Source organism: Phocoena phocoena, chromosome 16 (genome assembly GCF_963924675.1).
Source record: "Phocoena phocoena chromosome 16, mPhoPho1.1, whole genome shotgun sequence".
Lineage (NCBI taxonomy): Eukaryota > Metazoa > Chordata > Mammalia > Artiodactyla > Phocoenidae > Phocoena > Phocoena phocoena.
In genome coordinates, this window is record NC_089234.1 from 82,867,986 (window position 1) to 82,889,779 (window position 21,794).

Here is a 21,794-nt window from a genome sequence, read left to right on the forward strand (position 1 = left end):
TGTAATGTGAATGTTGTTGCATTTAATGTTGTCCCAGAGGTCTCTTAGGCTGTCTTCATTTCTTTTTATTCTTTTTTCTTTATTCTGTTCCATGGCAGTGAATTCCACCATTCTGTCTTCCAGGTCACTTATCCGTTCTTCTGCCTCAGTTATTCTGCTACTGATTCCTTCTAGTGTATTTTTCATTTCAGCTATTGTATTGTTCACCTGTGTTTGTTTGTTCCTCAATTCTTCTAGGTCTTTGTTAAACATTTCTTGCATCCTCTTGATCTTTGCCTCCATTCTTTTTCCAAGGTCCTGGATCATCTTCACTATCATTATTCTGAATTCTGTTCCTGGAAGGTTGCATATCTCCACTTCATTTGGTTGTTTTTCTGGGGTTTTATCTTGTCCCTTCATCTGGGACATAGTCCTCTGCCTTTTCATGTTGTCTATCTTTCTGTGAACGTGGTTTTTGTTCCACAGGCTGCAGGATTATAGTTCTTCTTGTTTCTGCTGTCCGCCCTCTGGTGGATGAGGCTATCTAAGAGGCTTGTGCAAGCTTCCTGATTGGAGGGACTGGTGGTGGGTAGAGCTGGCTGTTGCTCTGGTGGGCAGAGCTCAGTAAAACTTTAATCCACTTGTCTGCTGAAGGGTGGAGTTGAGTTCCCTCCCTGCTGGTTGTTTGGCCTGAGTCAACCCAGCACTGGAGCCTACAGACCCTTTGGTGGGGCTAATGGTGGTCTCTGGGAGGGCTCACACCAAGGAGTACTTCTCAGAACTTCTGCTGCCAGTGTCCTTGTCCCCGTGGTGAGCCACAGCCAACCCCTGCCTCTGCAGAAGACCCTCCAACACTAGCAGGTTGGTCTGGTTCAGCCTCCTATGGGGTCACTGCTCCTTCCCCCTAACCCCAGAATTTCTTTTATTTAAAAAAAAAAAGAGAATTCTGGCTAAAGAGGCAGCTCCCTCCCTGGTGACACCTTACACATCCTTCCCATAAGACATTATTTTTTGTTGTTATTGTTTTTGGCTGCATTGTGTCTTTGTTGTCGCATGCGTGTTTTCTCTAGTTGCAGCGAACAGGGGCTACTCTTCATTGTGGTGTGCAGGCTTCTCATTGCGGTGGCTTCTCTTGTTTCAGAGCACAGGCTCTAGGTGCATGGACTTCAGTAGTTGTGACACGTGGGCTCAGTAGTTGTGGCTCGTGAGCTCTAGAGCACAGGCTCAGTTGTTGTGGTGCACAGGCTTAGTTGCTCCGTGACATGTGGAATCTTCCTGGACCAGGGCTTGAACCTGTGTCCCCTGCATTGGCAGGCAGATTCTTAACCGCTGTGCCACCAGGGAAGTCCGAGATGTTATGTTTATTAAAGATGTCATTTAATTTTGAGCACATCTTCTCCAGGATGGTTTTTAGTAGCTCACACACAGCAAATTTATTTTGATATGTTATTTTTAAAAGAGTTATTTATTTATTTATTTATGATTTATTATTGTTACAGAATCTAACACACACTATAAGCTGAGACACGTGAGGGACATCTGTACTTTCATCTAATTGTATAATAATTCGCCTTGACTAATTCACTTGTTCTAATGCTTTGCTACTTCAAATACTCACCAGGATTTGAACTTGTGTCTTTCAATAGTATCTGCTAACACAGGATTACATTTTGGTTTGTTGCCATGTTGTTTTTCATATCTTATTTCAGTCATTCTTTCCCCAGCAGGGGAAAAATAGGTGTTTTTCAAATGTTGTGATTCTTTTTTTTTGTCTACTGCTAACATTTATCATTAAGTTCAGTGAGGTTTTCAAAGGCAGTGGATTAAATATTTCCTAACTGTAAACACTGCTGAAGAACTGGCAGAGGTCTGTCCTTGCACCTATATTCTCGTTCAGTTTTTTTTGTGTGTGTGTGGTACGCGGGCCTCTCACTGTTGTGGCCTCTCCCATTGCGGAGCACAAGCTCCGGATGCGCAGGCTCAGCGGCCATGGCTCACGGGCCCAGCCACTCCGCGGCATGTGGGATCTTCCCGGACTGGGGCACGAACCCGTGTCCCCTGCATCGGCAGGCGGACTCCCAACCACTGCGCCACCAGGGAAGCCCTCTCATTCCATTTTTAAATGTCTTGCTAGTCATGATGGTTCCACGTGATCATTAGCCAGTATCTCAGCACAATACACCCTTCAGGGAAATCCATTCTTCAGATCATCTTCTTGATTTTTTTTTTTTTGATGTGGACCATTTAAAAAGTCTTTACTGAATTTGTTACAACATTGCTTCTATTTACGTTTAGGTTTTTAGGCCATGAGGCATGTGGGATCTTAGCTCCCCAACCAGGGATGGAAGCTGCACACCCCCGCATTAGAAGGAGAAGTCTTAATCACTGGACAGCCAGGGAAGTCCCTCATCTTCTTGATTATTGCAATATTTGTGGCTGATTTTCCATCAGGTCTGATTAGATTGCCTCTGTTTTTACTTGTTAATGTGGCTGATGAAAGGTTTGTGTCAGGGATAGGAAGAGGGTCAGTCGCTGGGCTGCATGGTTGACTCTATCCTCTCCGTAGTCTTGTGGCAGGAATCTTCTAAGGCCATTTTGTAAGAGTGAATCTAGTTAAAAACCAGACAATCTACCTGGGCCCACATCCCAGCACCCCGGCAGCACCATCGGAAAGTGGGAGTGGATAGGAGCCCCAAGCCCGACCCCCAGGGTCCTTCAGGAGGCCCGTATGTTGCCTCCAACCCGTGATGATCTGAAGGGTAGAAAAAGGAAACGCAGCTGCTTCCACCATAGAGTAAATAGCATAAAGCTTAATCTTCTCATTTTGTACGATAAATATTAATGAAATTTCTAAGATTTCTTTCCAACCCCCAGCAGATGGTTGTGACTAGTTCTAAGGTACGTGTACCTACTTTGGAGACCATCTGCTCTAAACTTAGATTAAAGTCCCTTTTCAAGACAAAGATAGCAAACACGTCTGATATACACTTGTTTTTCAAAAAGAAAAATCCAAATCTACCCAAAGTCCTGTGGGCATAGCACTATTCGACAGACGCATTATTTAATTGTTTTATTGGAAACCTAATTTTTTAGGCAAAATAGTCTAAATAGATAAGAGAAGCTTGGGACCTTATAGTAGATGATTCCGTTGTGTAAAACAAATTATCAGTCCCTAATTGTGTTTCATAGTTTTGGACTTTTTTTAACCAAAGATACAGAGGGCTGGGCTAATCACACTTCTTGACTCAGGCCACGATATCACCATGCGGAAGATCCCGCTCTAGTTTCTAATTTCCATTACTCATCCTTTTATAGGCATTTCCCACTCCCATTTTTCTCCCTTCATAGGCAACCATTCCCTGTAACACTCGCTGTGTGTGTTCTGTGTATCACTTTTTCTAAGTAAAGGCATTTCCTTTCCATTTGCAGTTTTTTCCTGTTAGTTAAGAGGTTTTTTTTTTTTTTATTTCCAGTTAAAAATAGGTATTGAATATTATGGAGTGTGTTTTCGGGGAAAATCGAGATGATAGAACTATTCTACTTCATTCTAGTAATGTTAAACCTAGACCTTTGCTGAGATGAATCCTAGTTAGTTATAATTATTCTTAATACCTTCTTAGGCTCAGATTATGAAATATATTATCTATTCCTTGAAAATCTGGTAGAACCTTTCAGGAACACAGGCATTATTTCAGGTTAGAAAATCTTTTAACACAGTAACTACATAATAGTTATAGGAGGAAAACAATTTAATCATCTCAGTGGGGCAAGAGGAGACAGTGAGTATTTTCAGCATCTTAGACTGGCAAAATTTCTAAATGCTAAATTCCAACTACATCACTTGTGGAATGGGGAATAGGCAATGAGTTTTCACATACAATCTTGGTGTAAATCAGTAACTATACTGTAGAAAATTTTTGCTGCATCAATTAATTTTTGTAATTAATTGTATGTAATTAGTTTTTGTAATTAATATGGAATGGGCACAACCTTTAACTGAGGGATTACACTGGTAGTTATCTACCACATAGAACTGCCCTCACATAAATACTAGGATATATATAAAAGGTGGCTTATTGCAGCACTACTTGAAATAATAAACGATTTAAAACAATATAAATATTCTTAACTAAATAAAATGTGATACACGTATAAGCTGAAATAACCTGAATATCTATTTGAATAGCTACTAAAAACCTAATGTTGTGAGTGATGCACATATTTTTACAAATTTAAAAACACTGAAAAAAAAAAAGAAAATTTGGCAGAACTGACATATGCACAGTCTGGGCCCAAAGCCACAGGGAGTTGATATGCAGAATCGTGATTGTGAGTTCGTTGCTAAGTATTTTCTCTTTTGATGTTATTTTTAATCGAAACATTATTTATTAGTATGTTAATTGGTTTCCAGATGTATGGGATTTTTAAGAGATACTCATTTGATACTGATTTCTAATTTTGTTATATGATGAGATAACATATTATATATAAAATTATATATATATATATATATAGTATTGATTCCTGAGACCCCCTTGAGGTACACAGTCGATTTTTATAGATATTCCATGCCTGCTTGAAAGAGTGTGTCTTCTGTTTGCCAGGTGTTGAATCCTTTTTAGAGCTGATGGTTGAAGAATACGGTGCATCTTTGCTGACGATTTTTGTCCACTGAGCCTCCAGTGTTTGGGAAATGTGCCCTCAATCTCCGCCCCCCATTGCTGACTTACTGATTTCTCTTTACCGGTTTGTTAGTTGGTGCTTCATATATTTCGAGGTTATATTGTTTTGACTTTAGGGTGGAGTTCACGTCAAGGTCACTTAGGCTTCCTTTTCATTTAAACTCTGGGTGTATGGAAACGTCAGCTGCCTGGATGTGGTCCACCCCTACCATGCTGTCACCCCCTTGCCAGTTCCATGAGGTACGGGCAGCCACGCGGCCCATGCTGGCCATGTATAACTCTGACCCCTTGTTCTCTGAGCTGGGCCGTCTGCAGGAAGTCAGATGTGGGAAATGTGCCAGGTGAACCTGCCCTGAAATGTGGGGATTTTATCTGCCCTACATTGATAAGAGCTGTGGTACCGGCCGGACCCGGACAGCTCCCTGCGGTATCGGGGAGCACAGCAGACATTTCCTTCTTACAGCTGGTTTTCTTTCTTCAAGCATGATGTCCTGCCTTTGTCTCTACCAAATTGCTTTTGATGCTTCCTGCTTCTCCAATGTATTGAAGATGAATTTCGATCTCATCTCTCACTCTCCTCCTAGTACTTTGTCATCTGTAAGCCTAGGAAGTCTGTCCTGGGAACACTGATGGAAACTTGTATGACCCTGCTCCCAGCACACGTGCCTTTGGACACAGCTTCCTGTCTCCTGCAGAACTGATACAGACCTAGGAAGAGGTGGCCTTGAAGGGAATGATCTAAATGGTTACTGACCTATTTTGTGCAAACCTAAAAGTACAACAGAGTTAAATCTGGCGCTGTGGTCACAGACAAGGCTTGCTCATTTTAAAGACATCTTCGCTTCTGTACTTGATGTTCTGAGGTCTTATAATTTGGGTCAGAGGGATCTGGCCCTGTGTGCGGGTTGTGGCGGGGGGTGTCGCCCTTTCCCTCGGGATCCTGCCCCTCCCCAGGGTCCTTTCCATCCCTCCCTGCTGTGCCCTTCACGAATCGTCCCTCACCCCTCACACTGTCTTCCCACCCACCTTCAGAACACAATTTCCTCTCAGTGACTAATCATTAGATTTCTGAGCAGAGTTTGAGGTCCCAGGGATTTTGACAGTCAAGACCCCCAAGCAAATGACCTGGAGAAGCCAGTACACACACACTCCATGCTCAGACAACCTGACTTTTCTATGTTTGCTACACCATCACTATGGGAACATGCCCCACCTGGCAGGGACTTAAATTTAAACCATCTGCACCTCAAAGCTTGGGACTCTCCAGGTTCTCACCTGCCCTGGTGTGACCTGGGGTGAATGATTACCTTCTGAATCTTTGATTTTCTTCCCTATGTTTAAGAAGCGCAAAATCAGCCTTGATCTCTACCCTTCCTATTGACTCTGATTTGAACCGATTTATTAAAAATCCTTTTGTCTCAAACTAGTGATTCTGGTTTTATTCTAAATCTCGGACAATATGCTTTGTGTGTTCTGCTCCTTCTTTTCTACCAATTTGCTCTCAGAGAATCTCTCATGAGTTTGATTTGACATAAAAGGTCTGTTTGGAGCTCTTCTGACCATTTCCTGAAGTATTTTCTGAGGCAGGGGCTGAGGCAAGGCCCCGTGAGGGTGGGATGAGCAGGGCAGCCTTGGAGAGATGCCGCCTGCTCTCTGAGCGGAAGGTTCTGGAGCGTGAGCCTCGCACAGGTGAACGCGTAGGTGTCTCCACACCAGCACGTGACTAACACAGGGCAGTGGGTGCTTTGAGATTCTGAAGACAGGTCCCATTGGAGTTCTAGGTACTTTATTCATATTAATCACCTAGAGAAGAGCATGGTTTCTTAGTGGTTCCTGGAATTTGTTTCATCTCTTGAGTTCTTCTTTGCTTCCCATAACCCAGTGGTCCCCAACCTTTTTGACCCCAGGGACCAGTTTCATAGAAGACAATCTCTCCACGGCAGATGGGGGGCCGGAGGGGGGATGGTTCAGGCGGTAATGCGAGCGATGGGGAGCGGCTGTGAATACAGATGAAGCTTCGCTCGCTTGCCCACCGCTCACCTCCTGCTGTGCGGCCCGGTTCCTAACAGGCCACGGACCCGTACCGGTCCACGGCCCGGGGGTTGGGGACCCCTGCCATTACCTGTACCCGCTTAGACTGTGCTGACGTCCAAGATTGGCTGACACAAGCGCTTGGATTCTCTCTGGAAAGGCTGGTTAATTGCTCTTTTGTTCCTGGGGTTTGATCTGAGAGCCCACAGTGGGGCTGACTGCAGCGCGGAGCTCTGCCCTGTTGGGGGCCCAGGGGTCGTGTGCCCAGCTGGTTATTTGGACCTCCCAAGACTTAAGTCCTTGAAGCAAATCAGCGAAGAGCATCTGGCGTCCTTTTCCTCGCTGTCCCTGGAGAGTGGACAGTCCCACACCTCCCTGAGCTGCTTATTGAAGCCGAAGCTTCAGTGACAGTGACCGTAAGTGACAGGGGAGGAAGATCTCATGCTGTCCAGATTTGGTGAGGAAGAGGGAGGGTCTGGGGTCATGGAATGCCCTGAGAGGAGGGCTGCAGGGCCAGCGTCCCCACGACCCTCAGAGGCGGCGGCACATGGACTGTGTGTGTCTCAGGCAGCAGGAGACCAGGACGGGCCAGGCGATAGCAGACCTCACCCTGTCCTCCACCAGCTCCATTTTGCTCTGCTCCCTCGAGCTCCTGCAGAGCACAGGGCGCCTCCGGATGGGCCTGCACCTTCCAGGCATCCTCTCCTCCATCTATATGCCCCCACGTGCCTCTGCATCTCAGGTGGCAGCCTGTGAGCCCTTGCCTGGTGCAAGAACCCTCGGATGCCGGCTGTGTCCTGACAAAGGCTGGACGCCTGTGCCGAGGGTGCGTTCTCCTGTGGTGACAATTTACGCCCAGTGTCCCGAGGAGGCATCTGCAGAGAAGCTGCCAGGAGGGGCTGGCGCTGCGGTGGCGAGGGGGGCGTCATTCTGCAGTCCTTCTGACCCCTTAGGGAATGCGGGCAGACACCTCCCAGAACCCTCACAGCTGACAAGCCAGAGATCGTGTAGGACCCTGATCAGGTGGCTTAGGAGGGACCCACATTCTGAGACGAGTCAGTCGGGGAGCGAGGCGCAGTTTGTGCCCCGTGGGCCAGTGCGGCTCAGGCAGGGGCCCTGGAGCAGGGGGACCATTGCAGGGGCAGCTCCTTGCCATTCTTTGAAACCCAGCCTAGCGTCTGTTAGTTCAGCTGCAAACCATTTACTGTGCTGAGAGAGCCCGCTGCCTGGCTCGCTGCTGTCGATGGCCCGCTGTGTGGCCGAGCTCTGTCACACACAGAGGGGACTTGGCACCGAACCTGCATGGGACGTGGTTCATTGCTCATTTCGCCTGTTGCAGAGGAACAAGGAAGCACGGAAGTCCTGGGGGTCTGGCAGACGCAGCGGGTGTGTGGGGAGAGTCAGGACAGGTGGCCGGGAGTGACTGAGACCCAGAGCCCCACCTGCCCTCGTGGGCCGTGCGTGCGGCTGCTGCCCGGCGGGGCTGCGACACTCCTGCTGGCAGAGGGCCATTTGCTATGCCGCTTTGAGAGTGCCACCAGTTCCTGAGAGCCCCACTTCTGGCCGCACTACCTCCTCTCCGCTGTAACTGACTTCTCCAATGGCCGATCTACCTAACACGCCCACGGGTTGTTGAGAAGTTTAAATGCACCTGATGCACCCCCTCTGTACTTGTACCCCCAGGAAAGGGTGCAGGTGGAAGGCCCTTCCCCCTTCTCACCCAGCCCCACTCCTTTCTGAATCCAGGGCCTTACGTGCTTAGGGCAGACCCCCAGTTTCATGTCCCTGCACACGGCCATCCAAGCCCAGGAATTCTCACACCTGCAGCATCCTCTGTCCTGGAGAAGATGGACCCGGGGACGAGGTCTATGGGGTCTTTGGAGCCACCCCAGGCTTGGAGGCAGGAGCTTCTGGGGTCTGGCCAGGAGGAGAGGTGTACCAGGTCCCCGACCTGCAGACTCCTTACCCCGGGGGGAGTGGAGTGGCCAGACAGGAGCTCGGGAGCAGGAACCCCCCAAGTGGGGGATGCAGGGGCCGGGGTGGCGTGGGTCTAAGGGGGGCGCCATGACAGTTAGTCAGGACAGACCTACCCCTTCAAACTAGCTTAAGGAGAGGAGGGCTTGTTTGCCTCACTTGCTGGGGCAGAACAGAAGTGGAGCGGCCTTGGGCACGACTGGGTCTGGGGACTCCAGGTCAGCGGCATCCTCTTCCCTCTCGCCCTCCCAGCCCAGGGGTGCCAGTGCGTGGACTGGTGAAGACAGGCCTCTTCCTTGTAGGTCAGAAAGATGTATAGACCACATCAGTGTTAACAGCCCCAGAACAAGAGAAAGACTTTATATTGTGAACAGTAAGAATACCAGGTCACATGCCCGTCCCCGGGTACAGCACGGTGTCCTGGCAAGTGGAAGAAATGAGGACCAGCCAGGCCAGGATCAAGTCCGGGTGGCATATTGCAGGGGGCTGAGCACATGGGGGGGCGGGAGGTACTTTCCTCCTCGGAAGGCACTTGTCTTCTGAGGAGGAAAGGTTGCTGGGGTTGCTGGTGGTCCTATGTCTTTACCCCCAATAAAGCTGACACTCTTTTTTGATTCTCCATCAAAGTGGGAGCCTGATAATGTAGGAGAACCCTGCACCTGCAGATTCGAGCTCTGATCTCATTCCTCCCCCCCACCTCCGTTCCCCACCGACCCCCCTCACTCTCACCATCCACCCCCCTCGTTTCCCCCTCTCCTCTCCTTTTCTCCTCCCCTCTATCCTCCCTCCCTCCCATCTCTCTTCACCCCCCATTACTTAATTTCTTGGCTTACCAGGTGGAGTCACATGTGAACAGATGTTTCGATCAGTGACTTTGCTCAGAGCCCACTGGTGAGTTAAATACAGCCGGCTAGTCGAAAGCCCCCAAAGTGCAAAGCGAAGGTAGAATGGTCTTTGATGTTTCTGCTTGTTTGTGATGACATTGTTTTAAGGTGGCTTTCTTTCTTGCACTTGCAAGCTGTATTTTTCTTGATGTTTAAAGGATTTCCTCCACCCACATCCAACACAAGGGTTTAAGCCTTCAAATCCAATTACTTCCTGATTGGATTGTCTCGCTTTTCCTCAATCAGTAAATGAGCTGTCATTTCATCCACAGGGCACGTCCTTGGACCTTTGTTGAAAATGGCCCTTAAGTGTTCTGTTCTTCCTCTGGGCAGGGGTATCAGGGCTGAGTCTGCAACAAAAGGCCTGTTTCAACCATCTGTGGGCACAAAGCCCCTTCATGTTTCGTGGCTGTCTTGGCCCCATGACGTCAGGCCCTGGCTGAGGCTGGTGCCGGCCAGTGTGCCCTGTGGGTGAGGTCTCCACGGGGGGTCAGTGGCCACCCTAGAAGCATGAAGGACCCAGTTCAGGGCAGAGGGAAGAACTGCTTTTATAGACAGCAGTTAATAAGTACGTGATGCTGACACTGTTTGGAAAGACTAATCTGTATGTCCAGAGGCATAGATGGTAGAAATGCGGGGGGCCACCAGGGGTGTCTTCTGGTGATTTTATTAAGATGCTCCATTTAAAATGATCCTAGAATCATCAAATACCAGACAAGGGGCCATCCATCCAAACGCCTCACCATGGGGCCCGGCTGATCTGCACTGCCCCTTGTGCGTGAGACTGACACCTGCATCGCAGGATCCTCAGCATCCTAGGACCCTCAGCCCTAAAGGCTGCAGCCCCCTCCCCATTCATGGTGTCAAAGATGTCCCCACACATTTCCATAAATGCTCTCTAATTCTGTCTTTGGGAGCAGGAATCTCGGTTGAGAGTCGAAGGCTGGCCCAAGATTGAGAGCTTGGTGGCTCGGCTCCCGTCTGATGCTCTTTCTACTGGTTCCAGGTCAGCCTGCCCAGAGCGAGGGGCCCTGAGCTGGCAGTGTGAGGTGGGGTGGTACTCGCTTTGTCCCACGGTTGGTATTGGAGGGTTGAATGCGCCCTCTCTCCCCACCTCACCCACATGTCCACACTCACAGTCACCTTTCTCTGGGGACCTTTCCGTGTTTCATCTGATGTTCTAGCCCTCCCCAAAGTGGCCTTGAAATGTGGAGGCTCCTTGGATCAAACCTCAGATAGGAGCATGAGATTTATTATTCCTGTTCATTTCACTGTTGGAGAAACACCTTGGAGATAATGGTGGGTCCCCCTCCCCCTTTGTAAACAACAGAATGGTGTATATAGACCAGCTGGGCCATCAGCCGCTTTAGGGCGGGATTGTCATTTCCACGTTTGTGTTCCCAGCGGTGACCACAGTGCCTAACAGACCCACAGGAGCGAGTGTGCTGAGTGCCGGGGCCTCAGGCTGTCCTGATGGGCATGTCCTCTCCATGTCTACCCCGTGAGGCCGCAGTGACACAAAGCATTGCCTGCAGTCCAAGGGCACAGAGACTGCAGAGGGGACATTGAACAAGCTACAGTGAGGTACCAACCCTGTGAAAACGGTCCACCGCCTGGCGTGATGGGTGAGCGGGGACTCGTGCAGTGGGCGGGGCAGTCCAGGGAAGTGTGCTACCCATCCGCTTTAACACTAATGCAGCACGTTGCAGATTCTTGCACAGCCAGAACTTACCTGACTAGACCCTTGAGATGAATGATGCGTTCTTCCCTACACTTGACTGTCAGGAGAAGATATCAGCCAGCTTTTTGCTGGGACAACAAACAACCCACATCTTGCCGTGATTCCTTGTCTTCTTGGGGTTGGTGGGGCAGCTGCCTGGCTTTGCTCCTGGTTGGGTCAGGTCTGGGGCCTCCCAGGGGAAGGAGCCCAGCTGCCTGGGGTCTGTGCAAACCCTTGGGTACATTCGAAGCTTTGCCTGGACTTGGCATAGCTCATGCATGTTCACACTCCATGGGCAAGTCTCATGTTCGGCCCAGCATCGCGGGGCTGGTGTGTGTGTGTGTGTGTGTGTGTGTGTGTGTGTGTCCCAGCACAGCTGCCATCCTGTTCCATCCTAAAATGACACTGCATTTTTTTCATTTTCTTGCAACTCTATTCAAAATTCTTTACTCCTTCTCAGGTAAGGCCCAAACCCCTCCTTCTAGCATGGAAAGTTTTCCCCAGGGGTGCCTTACCTACCTTCCCCCCATCTATCCCCCCAGGGTGCTCTCACCCAGACCCTTTGCTCCTGACAAGGTTGGGTGGACAGCAGGCCTAGAGGCTGGCTTCACATCTGTCCCCATGTGCTTGGTGAAGTCTTTGAAAGCCTCTTCCTCCCTCTGTGACCCCACCTTGATTCTTACTGTTTCCGGTTTGTACCATCCCTTCTACAATTACCCATGCATCGCCCGAAGATTTTTCCTGTCATATGTTTTAATTTTCGTGTGCTTATGTTTTGTTGCTCACTGAAAAAGAGCAGCTCCTGGTGGGCTGGAGCCCTGGTTTAAGGCCTGTTTCCCTGCAGGCCCTACCAAAGGCTTTTGGATCAGAGGTACTCAGGGACGAGTGCTGACACAATGGGGATGCAGGTGCAGCATCCCCAGGCCCTCCTGACGATGGCCTGATGGATCCTGACAGAGATACGGGAGCATCGCTCCCAGGCCTCGTGACGACCACCAGGGGACACAGCAAGGCTCTGAACCCCACATCACCTTAAAATGGCACTTTGTATTGACTTAGAGGGAAAACTGCTCTGCTATCACATTTCTTCAAAACATTTTCACCAAAGAGAGAAAGACAAAGGTCTTTTTATTTTAAGACAAACATTAGCAAACTGTCATTTTCTAGATGCGACGACAATATATGCTTATTGTAGAGAAATTAGAAAATAAAGATTAATAAAAACAAGGAAAAGAAATCATCTGTAACCTTAACTACAGGTAACTTTTTGGCATGTGTTCTTCCAAATATGTGTGTTCATATGGGTTTTCTTGATTCTGAGATACCATCATTTCTAAGGCACACTCTTGACCAATTAATAGCCTTTTAGAGACAGAATGAAGTACTTTCAGTGGTAAAAGGACTCCATTTCAGAAATAGTGAAATCCCATAGAAAACAAACTTACGGTTACCAAAAGGAGTCTGGGATTAACAGATACGCACTACTATGTATAAAAGAGACAAACAACAAGGACCTACTGTACAGCACAGGGAAGTATACTCAGCGTTTTGTAATAACCTATATGGGAAAAGAATATGAAAAAGAATATATATATACACACACACACAAAAACATACATATTGGGTTGGCCAAAACGTGCCTTCAGTTTTTAAGTAAAAATAAAAGACATGTTTTTCATTTTTACCAAGAACTTTAGTGAACAGCGTATTCACCCTTTTGTTCCACTACCTTGTGCCATCTTTCAGGCAACTTTATAATTCCATCTTCCCAGAACTTTTTATCTTTTTGAGCAAAAAACTGTTCCAGGTGCCTTTTACAGTCTTCCAGGGAATTGAAACTTTTTCCATTAACATAATTTTGTAAAGACCGAAATAAATGGAAATCTGAAGGTGCAGTGTCTGGTGAATACGGTGGATGAATGAAAACTTCCCAGCCCAGCTGTAACAGTTTTCGCCTGGTTATCAAAGAGACACATGTGATCTTGCATTATCCTGATGGAAGATTATGTGTTTTCTGTTGACTCATTCTGGACAGAAAAATCCTGGACAGTAAGAAATCCAGGCTGGCTGAGGCAGGAGGAAGAAGGGTGTGTCCTCAAGGCAAAGGTGGCCTTGGTGGTTGCTAGGATGGTCCCTCTTCCACTGTCCACTCCCACCTCGGAGTTCTGACTATCGGGACCAGGTATGACCAGGGCTTGGCCTTTCCAGGCATGGGTCTCAGGCTATCTGGTCTCTAAAGGAGTTCTCCAACCATCCACTCTCTTGAAAGAGGCTGGTGTGAAGAAAACCTCGGAGCATTTGATCAAGCCAGGGGACCCTCCTGGGGCTATCCCCACGTCGGCCCCACATTGGGTGCCAAAAATTTGAAGCTGAATCCGGGCTCTGTACACAGACACTGAATTAAATCTTAGAGACAGTTTTGGGTGAAGTAGAAAAGAGTAACTTTATTGCTTTGCCAGGCAAAGGGGGCCACAGTGGGCTAATGCCCTCGAAACTGTGTGTCCCAACCTGGGACAGGGGGTGGGGTTGTGAGAAGTCTTATGGTCCAGGGGCAGTGTTACTGATACGGATCAGGGTGCATGCAGGACCTGCATTCCTTCAATCCAGAGATCATGACGTCAGGTGATGATGGGTGAACTGTGACCTTCTCTGGAATGAAGAGTGCTTCATCAAGTCTTCCATTTGGTGGGGGTTTTAGTTCTGCAGAAGAGCTCAAAGTTATTGTTACGTATATCCCTTGAGGGGGAACCAGGACCCTGCCCCAAGGCTGCACTATTGTTTCTTGACTGCTTCTCCCTTGTCTCTGCATCCCCTCCCTTCCCTGATTAGCAACTGCTCGAATCTGCCCTTTGGGACTCCAGGAAGGGGACCCAGAAGGCTTTTGTGCCCAGGAGACCCACAGGGTCCTGATCGATTTCGTGACTACTTGGTCTTTGTTGCAAAAACTCCTATATATCCTGGCTTCCTCCCTGCTTCTTTGGAGCAGACTTCCAGAGTTATCTGAGACGCTGTGTCCCAGGCTTAAGTCCTCAGAATGTCCGCTGAATAAAACATAATTCTCAACTTTAAGGTTGTGTTTTCTTCAGTCAACAGCAGCAACCAAGTCCTCATGCAGTGAGGGCACCCTGTCTGGCCTGAATTTTTCCCCATGTGGTGACGATATTAGATGTTATCTTTCATGTTAGAGTGCTCTCTTTTGAGGACAGATATTGTAGGTTTTCTTCACACTCCTTTCGTATGCCCACAGCAATTGTAAAATCTTCTAGCTGGAGTTAAGGGGAACCTGGGTGGGAGTGGTTCTCCAGCCACAGTAAACCCAGGTCCTCTAGATTCAGGCTTCTATGAGCCCTACAGCTCTTTAGGACTGACCCCCTATCCCTCACCCCAGTGTTGCTGTAAGCTGGACAGACACCCAGAGCTGAAATTGCATAGAGCAAGCCTGTGGCTCGTGGAGGGATGAACTATGGCCTGGGTGCCCACACTTCCCCTCTTGCTGGGGACAGAGGGTTCCACAGCTGCGGCCAGCCGGTCCCCTGCTCTGCACACCCATGGGATCTTCATGGGCAACATTGGAACAGAAGGAGGGATTTTTACATGAAACAGGCAGGAGTTCTCTTTAATGAGGGGAATTTGAGATGCAAGGTGGGGAGATTACGTGAAATGACTCCTCGACAATGTAATCACAGGCCATGTTTCACCACTAAATTATGATCATTTATCCAGGCACTGGCCCTATTTTGGTTATCAGAAGGGACGAGTGGCCTGTCTCTGCCTTTCAGCAGTGAACTGAGGCTGTCTTTGACGTTGGGGCACCAGGGGTGCACATCTATGTTGGAGTGCTTGCTACTATGAAGAATATTCCTGAAAAATTGTGTGTAAATTGATTTCTATAAATATTTCACCTGTGGCTGACATTATAGCAACAGAGATGCTCCATGTCTGATTGCTCATCAAGCACCCTTGAATGCTTCCTCTTTTAGTTTCCTAAGTAGTTAATTGTCTGTAAATGTGTGAAGGAGGGGGCTTTCTATTTAAAACAATGAGCTATTTTAAGTGAATCCTTTTGTAAAGCAAGAAATCCTGTCTTATCCTCCCCCAACCCATCCCTCTAATAAATGGGGTTTCTCTTATATATAATCATTAATGGGCTAGAATTCACCCTCGTCTACCTGGTTCCTGAAGGGAGAGCAGTGTGGTGGGGAAGGAGGGTGGGCTGAGGGGCTGGTGCTTCCTGTGCTCACGTCATCCACCCACAGCCCCGTGAGGCTGGTACTGTTAACCCATTTAGCAGATGAAGGAAGTGAGGCTCGGAAGGGGTGAAGTCCGCATCCGAGGTGGCACAGCACGTGGCCTGGAGGGACGCCCAGGACCCACAGGTCTCTGCTCGCACCCAAGCCTTTTAATTGGAAGCAACCTAGGAGGGCAATTTAGATTCTGTACTTGAAGCCCCCTCCTCACTTCTAGCTCTTTGAGCCATCCTCATGGTGGAGCCCCTTAACCTTAAAGAAAGGAAATGGGTTCTCTCTGGATGAGGTTTCCCCAGCAGCTCTGCTGAGGCCGTGAAGGGTGGTGGAAAACAAACGGTGACTCCGTTTTTCTTTCCCAACCCACTCGACACCTGGGGGCTCTGCCAAGTCACCCTTTCTTTTACCTTCTGCAGCATCTTGTCGAGGCAGCGTCTTTACCTATGGTTCCTTTATCCCAACAGGCTGAATTATTTGCTCTTAAGTGGGCTTGTACTTTGGCCAAGGACAAAACTGCCAATATTTATACTGATAATAGATATTCTTCTGGAGTAGCTCGTGGCTTTGGAATGTTGTGGAAGCGGCGTAGCTCCCTTCCTTTCAGAAGAAATCTAAATTAAAAATTTCCCCTGTGTTCAGGAATTATTAGATGCAGTAATTTTACCTGCTACTTTAGCTATTATTAAGATTCCGGGGCATTCTAATCTTGACTCTCTGGAAGCTAGGGGAAATCATCTTGCTGACATTTCTGCAAGGAATGCTGCCCTTAGAGAGACCAAGAGCAGCCAAACTTCTGTCATGGCCTAAGGGGTATTTCCCCGAATGATAACTTAGAAAAACTCGCTAAGAAAGCCCAACAATTGGCTTCAGAAAAGGAAAAACAAGATTGAAAATCCAATAATTGTTGGTTTGATAAAAAGAGAAAGCTCTGGTTTGGGCCAAATAACAACCCAGGCCTACCGCAGACTCTAAAATTCTCACTCCTCACCACTGTACAAGCATTAAGCCATTAGCCTACTGACACAATGACAGCCTTCATGAGTCAATATGGTGGGGAAACATTAACAAGGCTGCAAAAAGTGCCTCCCTCACTTGTCCCACTGTCCAAAGTACAACCCAGGGAAGCCTGCTGGTGCTGCCCTGGGACACTTTAAACTGCCTAATGGACCATTCGAGGTCTGGCAAATGGATTTCATACAACTCCCTTATTTCACGGATGTAAATTCATTTTAGTCATGGTCTGTATGTTCTCACACTGGACCGAAGTCTCCCCTTGCAGACAGGCTACTGCCTCTTCTTGTGGCCAAAGTCCTTTTGGAAAAGGTTATCCCTACTTGGAAAACTCCTCTCGAACTTCATAGTGATCAAGGAACACACTTTACAGGCCAGGTGCTTTGACAAGTCTGTGCTGTTTGGCTGGTTTTACAGCTTTCACTGCACTTACCACCTCAATCCTCTGGTTTAGGCCAACGCACTAAAGACATTAATAAGATTCACTTGGCAAAATTTCTAGAGGCCCTCCAAATACCTTGGCCAAAAGCATCGCTGCTGATCCCTCTAAATCTCAAATCCACCCCGTTTGGAACTCGTGAACTCACCCTTTGAGGTAGTCAGAGGATGCCCAACACACTTGGCTCCTGCTTGTTTTGACCCACAACTATAAAAGGGGAGATACTCCAATACTGCAAAGATGTAATTGCTTCTATTAAAAACAACCATGTTTTGGTAGAGCAACTTTTTCATAGTGTGTCCTCAGGAGACAAAGACCTTGAGCATCACACCTCGCAACCTGGAGATTTCATCTATTTCAACCTGGAGATTTTCACCTCCAGAAGAACTCTCTTCGACTTAGACGAAAAGCCCTCTATCAGGTACTGCTAACCAAACCTCATATGGCCAAACTCCAAGGAACAGATGCTTGGATTCACGTGACACACCTAAAGAAAGCCCCGAATCCTAACTGGAACTGCACATCATTCTGTGACCTGAAAGTAAAGATTTCATGGAATTGGAGTCAATTAACATCTGATGAGACAGTTTTTCCAAGATATCCAGACCGGGCCTCTTGGAAGTTTGTCACCAGACCTTTGATGATGGCATATCACTTCAGGTGCTCTCTAACGTCTATAACTTTGATAACATATGGATTTTAGTTTAAAAATGTCTGAGAGTTCTTCCTCCATCCTACCTTGTTACTTGAATGTAACCTCCATAGGTTTCCAATCTGTGCATTTTCCCTCCAACATGGGACACTACACTCAGGAAAGGTTCTTCCTGGCATTGAGGAGCAAAAAGCCACTGAAACTGGAAAAGCTGACTCTTGATCAGTGGTGCTTTCAGAGAAAGATCTTGATCAAAAGGGGAAAATGTGAAAAAAATTAATAAACAGAAACCTTGATTAAATAGAATTGGGAGACCAGAAGGAGGAATTTGCATGCCCTGCAATGATAGCTGAGCCCAACAGAAAGAAGAAAGAGTCCTCTTCTTTCCTGGCAAAGACTCAGCCAATGAAAATCCATGGACCCTTTGTTTACTGTAGCCCTTTCCACTTCCTTTTCCCTGTATTAGAGAATTCGCCTTTCCTTGCTGTGTGTGGACTTGCATGGGGTTTGCTGTGGTTGACGACCCCAAACTGCAATTCTCTGCTGATCTTGAATAAATAAATAATGTTATTTATTTGCTGAAGAAATACCTGGAGTGTACTCATTTCAGGTCAACACACCAATACATTAAAAGATAGGGTAGGAAAAACATTTCTGTTTTCAAAATACTACCTGGACAAAGAACTCCTTTAGCCTTCCTTTATATGGAGAGCTATGTAAATGCATATAACATTATGTTTCTAAAATTAGAATTGTTTTTATTCAAATATGCTTTATTAGAGATAATTTATCTGGCATCAAACTATTGCATACAAATATGTGAGATAATTTCTAAACAATAAATACAACCACAGCTAGCCCAGATATTCTCAAAATATGCTCTGTGGAACACCAACATCCCAAGATGTTAATGAAGCATTCTTTGAAAAAAACAGCTCCTTAACCAAAGCATTGGGGAAACACCAAGTTAAACAAAGTAAAATACATTTAAAAAATGTAAGACTCCCTCTGAGACTCAAATATGTTAATACATGGGTATCAGTTATCTATTGCTAGGTTACACATTGCCTTAAAACTCAGTGGCTGCAAACAACAATAAACTTTGAATGCTGCTCACAATCTCTGTGTGTCAGGAATTTGTGAGCAGCTTGGTTGGGTGGTTCTGGCTCAGGGTCTCTCATGAGGTTGCAGTTGCAGTGTTGGCTGGGGCTGCTCATCTGAAGGCTTGACTGGGCTGGAGAAGCCACTTTCAAGGTGCCTCACTCCCCTGGCCAGTGAGTTGGTGCTGGTTCTTGCTGGGAGCCCTCAGTTCTTCTCCATGTGCACCTCCCCACGGGGATGCTTGAGTGTCCTCATGGCATGGTGGCCATCTTCCCCAGAGACAAAAGTTGCAGTGCGCTATATGACTTAGACTTGAAAATCACACACTATCATCCCTGCCATTCTCTACTGGTCACCCTTATACCAGCCCTGAATCAATGGGGTGGGGACTATCCAAGGGTGTGAAGACCAAGAGTCAAGACCTTCAGGGCCACCTGGAGGATGGCTACCACGATATTACACAATCTTAGGTAGAGGTTATGGTATGTAGTTTCCCCCAAACTTGCTTTACCACAGATACACAGAATCCCTTTTTTCCTTAAGAAATATTTATTCCTGGTGTGTGCTGCCACCCCAATGTTCTAGCCCAAGTTGTTCAGTTCAACCCCTGGCACAGATTGAGCTGCTGTCTTCCACCTTGCATGGTGCCAGGAGACTCCTTTGTATTATGGTGTGTGTGTGTGTCTGTGCGCAGGGTGTGTGGAGCAAAGACCATGAGGCAAGGCTGGATGGGGTGCACTGTGATGGCCAGGTGAAGACACCGGAGTTGAAGGAGCTCCTGGACATTTAAGCTACACCAGCCCAGGTGGGCATCCCTCACTCAGGTGCTGAATTTGTTCCCCACTCTGAATGCTCCCTCCCCATGGTCAGGGGTCCATGCATGGGGAGTTTCTCTGTATTTCTTGCTCCTTTTCTCACCTCCTGCCATTCCCTGCCTGGATCCATTGTTTCTCCTACACACTCAAGCCATCTTTCAGGCTTTTCTTTCACAAAAAGCCATGATGGCTAACTTGGAATGATGCTTTAAAAGAGGACTCGAGTCATTAGCCACAGAAGAGAGCAGTTTCCCCATCCTTGCTGTGGAGAAGGCTCCACTTGCTAGCACAGCCACTGTCCGAACACTTCCTGGGAAGGTTGTCCCCTGTCCCTGCCCACCCAGGTCAAAGGTGGGACAAGAGGCAAAACACCTTGAATTTTTATATGTAATTAGATTGACTTATATAGTGGAACATCGCTTCTATCACAGGCCTGTCTCTCCCTGCATCCATCCTTGGATGTAAATGCAACCTTCCTAATAATAAAGCATCTTCAAAGTGCCTTTGCCCAAGACATGATGTCTTTTCTGCTTTGCTTTTGCATTGACACTCCCATCCACCCCTCTAAACCCCTCTTTCTGTTGTGATTGCCACATATTTTCCTGCTATAAACTGGGCTTGGTCACTTCCCTTGCTGCCCCTTTCCTAGAAAGTGTGAGGTCACGGAATTAGCATCTGACAGCTGCAGCCCTGATCACAGGGATGCTAGAAGGTGAGGCTATGATAATTAGCATCCCAGGCAGCCCGGCAGAAGGGCTGTAAACGTGTGTGTCACTCCTTCTTTATCTGTCCCCTTGCATGGTGAGGGTGGGAAGGCCCACTGTCTCACGTTACCCAGTCCTAGTGAGACAGGTTGGGACCTGGGACCTGGGACCCTTTGCTGCAATGCTTGCACCTGGAAAAACATCTCATCAAGCAACAAAATACAAAGAAACTATAAGGGATTAAAACTAACTGTGCATGTGCAGTTGGGGCAAATTATGGACAACAAGATACGAAACACCAAAAAAACCCAGCTGCCACTTCTGAGGAGCTGGGAACAAAAACAGGGTGTTGGGAGCAAAGGCAGAGGCAAAGGCAAAGACTAATCTCCCCAACAAATGCTTATCAGGGAGTTCTGAACTCTTGTCAAAGACCCATCTTCTTAACTGTGCATGCCCCCTGCACTCAACACCACCAAAGGGGTGGGCAAAACACCTAAGCCACACCTCTGGCCTGACTCCTAGACACACCCCTACCGCCACCCCATGCGAGGAAACAGCTCACTGTCCCTCCGCCCCCCACCTTGGGGAGCTAGCAAGGGAAACTGTTACTTGTTTTCACCTCTCCCTGCTGTAGCAGGGGCCCCAATAAAGCCTTGCCTGACTTTCTTGTCTGGCCCCCGATCCATTTCTATTGATTAAGGAGGCCAAGAACCCTGGTCAATATCACTAGAAAGGAAAGAGTCGAATACATTTGATGCGCCATCACTGAGGGGCCGAGGAGGTGGCGTGACACTTGGAACATCTCTGCAGCTGGCCAGCAGGGTTACTGAACCTCTCTCTCTCTCCCCCCACTCCACACCCCATCATCTCAAGTGGTTTTCTTTTCCATCCACCTCACTTGAAGTGACCTCCTGGGCAAACTTTACTTATTTGTAGGAGTCTTTTTCCTTGTGTCATTTCCTCCCTGCCCTGAAAAGCAGATGTTCTTTGGGAGAATATCTAGTCAGAGGCAAAAGGGAAAAGTGTTCCTGGACAGGGCGGTTCTGGAAATTTTCAGCTTTCCTCTGCATTGTGACCCTCCACACTTAAAGTACACAACTCTTTCCCCAACACAGTTGCTGATTAAGCCCCAGGGTTGTTATTACAGAGAAAAAAGGGTGGTTCCTGATTTTGGCAGGGAAAGTAAAGACTAATCTCCCCAACAAAATGCTTATCAGGGAGTTCCGAGCTCTTGTCAAAGACCCATCTTCTTAACTGCCTTACCCCCTCCTCCAGCAAATCTGCTATTTTCACTTGTTGATATATTTTCCTAAAGTGTTGTGCAATCATTTCCCCCTTAATTGTCTTGTGGAACAACTTCGTATGTTTTTCCTGAGTGAAGAATGGCAAAACTGAGGCATGGGAGACAAGAACACTTAAATAAATTGCTTCAAAGGAAATTCCCCCTGGCTGACGATAGCCCCGCTGTTCTAGCCCACCTCTGAGGAAGGAGCTTCCCATAAAATCCAGTGAAACCTGTACTACAGATTAGGAGATCACTTAGCAGGCAGCTCTGCTT